The sequence below is a fragment of the Lampetra planeri genome, chromosome 2 (assembly GCF_965212315.1).
Source record: "Lampetra planeri chromosome 2, kcLamPlan1.2.h2, whole genome shotgun sequence".
NCBI lineage: Eukaryota > Metazoa > Chordata > Hyperoartia > Petromyzontiformes > Petromyzontidae > Lampetra > Lampetra planeri.
In genome coordinates this window covers 26,122,789-26,129,746 of record NC_136108.1, presented here as the reverse complement: position 1 = coordinate 26,129,746, position 6,958 = coordinate 26,122,789, and the positions used below count along the sequence as shown (strand labels likewise).

At 46.0% G+C, this 6,958-nt stretch overlaps 1 non-coding gene across 1 annotated transcript; it reads right to left on the bottom strand.

Annotated features, from left to right (window-relative positions):
• Nucleotides 1-1,483: 1,483 nt before the first annotated feature.
• On the bottom strand, nucleotides 1,484-1,566 carry TRNAL-UAA (transfer RNA leucine (anticodon UAA)). The gene has a single exon. It is a non-coding gene; the product is annotated as a tRNA-Leu (tRNA).
• Nucleotides 1,567-6,958: the final 5,392 nt, after the last annotated feature.

Here is a 6,958-nt window from a genome sequence, read left to right as displayed (position 1 = left end):
TTTTTTTACTTGAGCACCGCTGCCAACGCAGCGGTCGCATGTTGTTGTTGTGTTTGTTTCACACATTGTTCGTGTTTATCATTTTCTTGAAGGCATCACGCGATTTACGACTTTGAGGGCAACAAACGAAAATTGTGAGTGGTATTGTACTCTACAGGATGGTCCAGATGTTTTGTGACCCACATTTAATGCTCTAAAACATAATATTGTTGTATTCCAATGGGTGTGAAAACAGAAATTAATAAGCAAAGGGGAAAAAACTTTTAGTGGTCAATTAATTGTGGGGTCACAAGACATGTGGACCACCATGGATATTACCACACCACGTGGGCCACAGTAAACACAACATTGGCTGCTTCAGAACAGACAACCATGGTGTTATTTTTAAAGGATTTTTTTTATTATAAATAACAATAAGCAAACATTTATCTGTCCCATTTCAGAGACGACGTCGCGAGGCCTCTGGCGATGGTCGAGTAGCGAGAGGCGCCGTGAACTCTCGGTCCGAGCAACTCCCAAAGTGCTGCGCGAAATAAACAACGACAACAACATCGACGCTGGTTTACATGTCTGTTGAACGATTCGCGAGTAGGGATAGAGACCAAAAGATCCATCCATAAGGCGGGAGCGTTCCAGACCGACGTGAGATGCGACTGCAGGATGGCAGGGAGTGGGTCTTGACGACCCAGAGGTTGAAGAAAACTGCAATAAAATTGTCCTGGGTTACTTTTTTTATTCTCTAAACTTCAAAGGCCCAGAGTGACGTCGTACCGCGCAGCCAATCATGCCGTCGTCCCTCTCCGCCGTCTCTACCGTGGCCTAAGTCCCTCACTTCAAAGGCCCAGGGTGGCATTGTACCCCGCGGCCAATTGTGCACCGGCGGCGGCCACCCATTGTCCCTTTGTCTTGCACCCTTCACGCTCAGGGTTCCGTCCTCCCCCGACTTGTACCTCATTGCGGTTGGCCCAGGGAACCTTTTCTTTCTGCGCCCACACAATTTTCAACCAATTTGATGGGCATCGCAATGAAATCTGCCCTCCGAGGGTAGGCAAATCTCCTTGCACCGGGAAACCGTCGGACTTTCCCTCTAGAGGCCCTTTGGATTAAAACCCGATGTGGCAGGCAATCCCCAGGACACTACGTGGATGCGCTGCATGTTTAGTGCCAGGGGGGGGAGGGAATCGCGGTGCTTGCGGAGTTGCCCCGCGGTTGTGGCACCACACCAAACATATGTTGTCCTATCATGCCAAATCGTGCCCCGTCACGATCTTTGTGTGCGTGGCTATGATGATGCTCATTTTGATTCGCTGCTTTAACACCAAGCAGATGGCAGCAGCATTCGTTTCCAAAGCATACTCATTCATCTGCATTGGCCAAGTGCTGCACCTTCGTCCGACCTGCATTGCTTTCTGGGGGTTTCTCCTGTGCTCACCACCATTCATGGTTTTTTTTTTGCTTTTACAAATAAAAAGCTAAATACACCTACCAGGAGTGGGGTTCGAACCCACGAGGACATTCGTCCATTGGATCTTAAGTCCAACGCCTTAACCACTCGGCCATCCTGGTACTATATCAACACAAAAGAGGGAATCATGGATTTGAAGCTTTCGTGACTGCAGGAATCCATACTCAGTCTGCCTCAGCAGCAGACCATGCTTTCCCACCTGATGATGGACGCTTGTGTTGCGCCCGAAACGTCGTGATTTATTTTATTTTATACCTATGTAACTTTACCGAAAAAAACAAAGAGTATAAGGGAATCATTGTCTGATGATGAAAGATTGATGATAGATTTTGGTCAGTTGAACCCCCCTCCCCCCTCTCATTGCGAGAGATTGGCAACATAATGAGCATACAATAAAAAAAAATGAATTTCATTTAAATGATTCCTTTGCGTGGTGTTGTTCATATCTCATGATGAGGAGAGGTTGGGAAAGGGGGCGGAGGATTCCAGATAATATGAATCGTGTCTGCCTTCCCCAACCTCGTAAAGGATCGGCGCTGAGCCAGTGGTGGAAATTCCACGTTCCTATGGACGGGGCCATTCTCTCTACAGGTTGACCACGGTTTCCCTTCCCAAAGATTTGTGCTCATTTTGTCAACCCTGGGGAGATAATGGGCTGAATTCATCGTGTTTTATTTTTTACAAATAATCCTTGCCAAATGTTCAGGCCTGTTAGGACGTCCACGGTGGAGAAGGAGTATAGAAATGAGCTCATGTGCTGGAGGAATCGGTACATTGCAGCAACATGAGACATTTATCTTGTTTCTATTCAACTAAGGCCCACTGAACTATATAGCCCTTTTTCAGCAGCCACCTTGCCACAATTGATAGCTAAAGGAAGTTCCACATCACGTGGATACGTATAGCAGCCTAATACTCTAAACGCGTGTTCATTCTAAATGTGAAGGGGAAAAACCGGAGGACCCAGAGAAAATTACACGCAATCAAGGGCAGACACACAAACTCCCAATATACAGGCGTGGAGATGGCTTGGGGAGGCCTTCATGCAGAAGTGGATCATGGTGAATGATGTTGATGGACCCCATTTTTTCTTGACGTCAATGTACTATAATTTATGTTTAAATAAACTCTTGTTTATTTAAAACTAGCCCTTTCCTTACCGCGGTGGCGAGATGTTATCTCCCTTGCCTGGTTTGCAGGAAGTCGTGGGTTTGATTCCGATCCTGACACGTATATTTGGAGTTTGCGTGTCTCTTTCCTCGTGGTTGTGTGGATTTTTTCTCCGAGTCCTCTGTTTTTTTTCTTCCAAATTTAGAAACATACGTTTAGATTATTCGAGGCCTATACATTTCCACACGATAGGCCACTTTATTGAGCTATCATTTGTGGCCAGGTCACTTCTGAAAAAAAACTGATTAAGTGTTCTCTCGTTGTTCGCGAGGGATACGTTCTGGAGATGCTCATGAATATCAAATTACGTGGATAATTATATTGGCCTTTCATTTTAATAAATGACCTTAAATTAATACGTAAATAAGATATTAAACACATGGAAATTATCTCATCACTTTTTTGCTCATCACTCTATCTATCATCCCTTTACCTCTTATCACTTTATCTCTCATTACTTGATCTCATCAATTTATCTCATCACTTTCTCTCTCGATGCTTTCGTGTAGAGTTCCAGATGCGATTCGCGGATAGCCAGAATCCCGGATAGCAAGTTCGTTAATAACGATGGAATACTTTAGCTCAGTGGGCTTTACTTTATCTATTTAACTTATTTATTTGTTGGGATTTGCTTACCTCGACTATACTTTGCACTCCTATCGTGTGTTTGGATTGCTTGTTGTTGTAACTTTCTGACCCGTCTCTACTGGACATATGTGAACAAGAGCTTCATAGCTCGTCGGATTTCTCCAGGATAAATAGAGACTGTTTCCGCGAGAGTAGCTGCAGGAGAGGTGGGGGACGGGGCCCCAGAGGACGGTTCTGTTTATCTTGGAGACCTCTGATCATCATCCACTAGGGGGCCTCCACACTGCAGGCGACGTGTTGTGGATTTCATCAACGATGTCATACGCCTGTCTCTCGCTCAAGAGAGACACTTTCGAGCATGCGATATTACCAGTGCCGGATAAAGCCAGTACGGGGCCTGTAGCATCTGTTATAAAGAGGCCCTAAATAAAAAAAAACATAAATATGAAAACACAAATGTTTTACTTGCATGGTAAAGTAATTGTATGTTTTTTTATTTGTTACTAGCGGGAAGTACCCGGCATTGCCCGGGTCCAAAAAATATTTCACACCTACTCTTAAAAATCTAACAGCAGTGCATACTGACGGTGGTGGTACCTGCTATGATTACAGCAGTGCATACCGACTGTGGTGGTACCTGCTATCACTACAGTCGTACATGCTGACTCTATAGCAGTATGTATTGACTCTATAGCACAAAGTACTCACCTGACAGAGTGGCGTGGTGAGGCCTAGTCCCATGCAGAGCCTCCGGCCTCGCCTAGATTGTCCAGCCGGCCGAGGTGGCACCTTGGCAGGCTGGGGCTGGGTTGCTAACCCTGACCTCCCCCACCCCCCAGCCACGATCTCCCCGGCCGCTCTGCAGTAATATCTACGGCCTATAGTGATACCATCTGTCGACTGTATATATTAGTAACTGCACGCATCAGGGTGGGGGGGGGGACATCACACAGTGAAGATTTAAGCTCAGCGTGCAGTCTATTTTTATAGCATTTTAACGCGAAAGAAAATGTCCCCCTCACTCCCAGCGAAGGCGTGCGACTTGGCATGGGACGTCCCCCTCCACCAAAGGTGCAGAATCACTGAACCGGAATTGATAGCTTGAAAGCATTTAGCGCGGGGCCCTTGAAAGTGCGGGGCCCGGAGCATATGCTACTTTTGCTACTCAGATAATCCGGCACTGGATATTACCTGTGTCAGTTCAAGTGTAGTTTGTTCAATCAGGTGAGAAGTCAAGAGACCAGGATGAGTCTCGTCTCGTTTGTAAGAGTAACCTGAGTCACCAAAACGACAAAAGAAAAGAAAAACTACTTTCGTCACACGAGGAATTGTACGTATTTTGAACTTCTTTCACACTGTAAGTAGCCAACCGTGCTCATCGGAAGTGCCGGGGAAGGATACCAAACTAAACACTCAAAAAACGATTCTATAGAAATTAGTGTTTTAATCTAGACTTAAAAGTGCACAATTGAAATAATTGCAAGCATAATTCCCACCAGCCTAAATAAGGACACAATGTAGTACAGAGTCCTACTGAACTTGATTTTTGTGAGTGCTGGAAATATTGTACTGAGTGTTATCATACGGTGTATGCAAAAATCTGTTGAACGAAACAGAGGCGCCTATTTGATGTGACATTAATTTGCACCTCTGATTAGCACGGTTGGTTACATACGGTGCGAAAGAAGTTCAACATCCACACTGTCCATAGACTAGCACTATCCATAGGCTAACACTGCACATAGACTCAACACTGCACCTCCGATTAGCACGGTTGGCTACGTACGGTGCGAAAGAAGTTCAACATACATCGACGTATTGAGCACCCAAACACAGGAGCAGGTCAACACAATCACAGTCGGCTACTATTTAGGGTGCCACCTGTCCAGGAAAAATGCAGAAAGGTGGCAAACCCAATCCTGAATAATGCTCTAGCCCCGTGGGGTATCAACTATATGTGACCCCTTTGGTGAATTTATTTTCACCCCCCCCCCCCCTAGCCTGACCCAACATGGTTCCGAGAAATAAATGTACGAATAATGAACATCGATATTTGTATCAATTTCCCATTTTGTGAGGTATCCCAAATAGCAAAAAAAACTGCAAACGAATAAAACAATAACGTGGCGTCATTTGTTTGCGCTCGCTGGTTACTCTTGGAAACCCGGAGAGTTTACGATTGATGAGTTGGGAACGGTCTTTTAGATCGTTCGAGGTTACCACGGGAATTACAATGTTATTGTAGTTATTTTATATTGCCAGATTCATTCGTGATTATTCACCAATGACTCCCATGTACGATATAAATAGACACATTTACTGGTAAGAACCTCCTGGTTATACCAGCGCCCCAGGGGATTATTGTATCCGTCGTGCAGGGAGGGGCTGGGTGGGAAGGGAGGGGCTGGGTGGGGAGGGGAGGGTGGGGAGGGGCTGGGTGGGGATGTTGGGGCTGGGTGGGGGGTGGGAGGGGTGGGGCTGGGTGGGGAGGGGAGGGGCTGGTCACCCTGTGGTGCCCTCATAAAACTCAACGTTTAACCTACTCACGCCGAATTGTGCCCGCCCTCACAGTCGGCCATATTTGCGGAATACACCACGCCGCCGTTGACCCTGGCCATTGACCGAGCAACCCAACGTTCCTACCAGCTCCCTCCGCAGGAATGTGTTATAAAGCACCTCACGTACCCCCCCTCCCCCCTCCGGGGACATTGCCACTTACCCGCATGGGTCCGCGTACTCCTTGGTTGAGATCCACTGCTGTAGCCGACTGAGCTGGTCTCTCCAGGACGAGGCGTCTGTGCTCTGGTGGCAGGAATTAGTTTGAACGGATATCTGTCACCGATTTTGCGTTGAACTTTAACGCGGAATCGTGCACAATTTTGATAGATGTGGGCTGGGTTTAGTTTTGCGAGAAAAATTATGTGGCAACCGCTGCCACCAGAGTGCAGCTCACGCAATAAGTTACCGTTCACCCACTCAAGTGCCATATGTTCCTCGTGGCAAATCTTTACACAGAAGATGCTGTGTAGCCTTGAATGTCATCTCGTTTGTAACTTTTTACGATCTCTGTGACACTTTTATGTGAGTGGCCTGGTAACTATGAAAGCCTTCACTCTTTGCCATGATTGATCTCCTGCACTCAACGTAGAAGTGACGTCCTGCACAAATGAGCACGGAGGCATTGCTCATCTGTTAATACCCCCCCTCCCTCGAGCCAGTGGTGGAAATTCCCCATTCCCATAGCGGGGAGCGAGGATATCCATTGACTTTCCCACAAAGCGGTGCTTATATCCTGCACCAGTGATATATATGTGTGTGTATTTTAAGTTGCCCAGTATTTTTGAATATCCCACAGAACCACAAGGACAATGTTGGACGTTCCCTATGTCATTCAAAGTTCAAAGTTCATTTATTAGGTATAGTCCTGTGAGCCATTCGGCTCTTGAATCGGGTGCAACCGCAACAAACAAAAAACAAAAACATGACCAAGAAAACATCTTAAAGTGACTATGTGCAAACAGAAAATCCAAGAAAAGACAGCAAAATATTGCAGAAAAAAAATCACCGTACACCAACCCTGTGCAAATATCCCAGTGGGATGCAAGTCAAACAACAACAACCACAAGACAACTTAGATTAAGGCCATCAGTCTAACTCTGTACTACAACAAACAAACATGGCCAAACCAAAAAACGTTTCGAAAATCACCAAAATAAAGCCATAAAAGCAATGAAA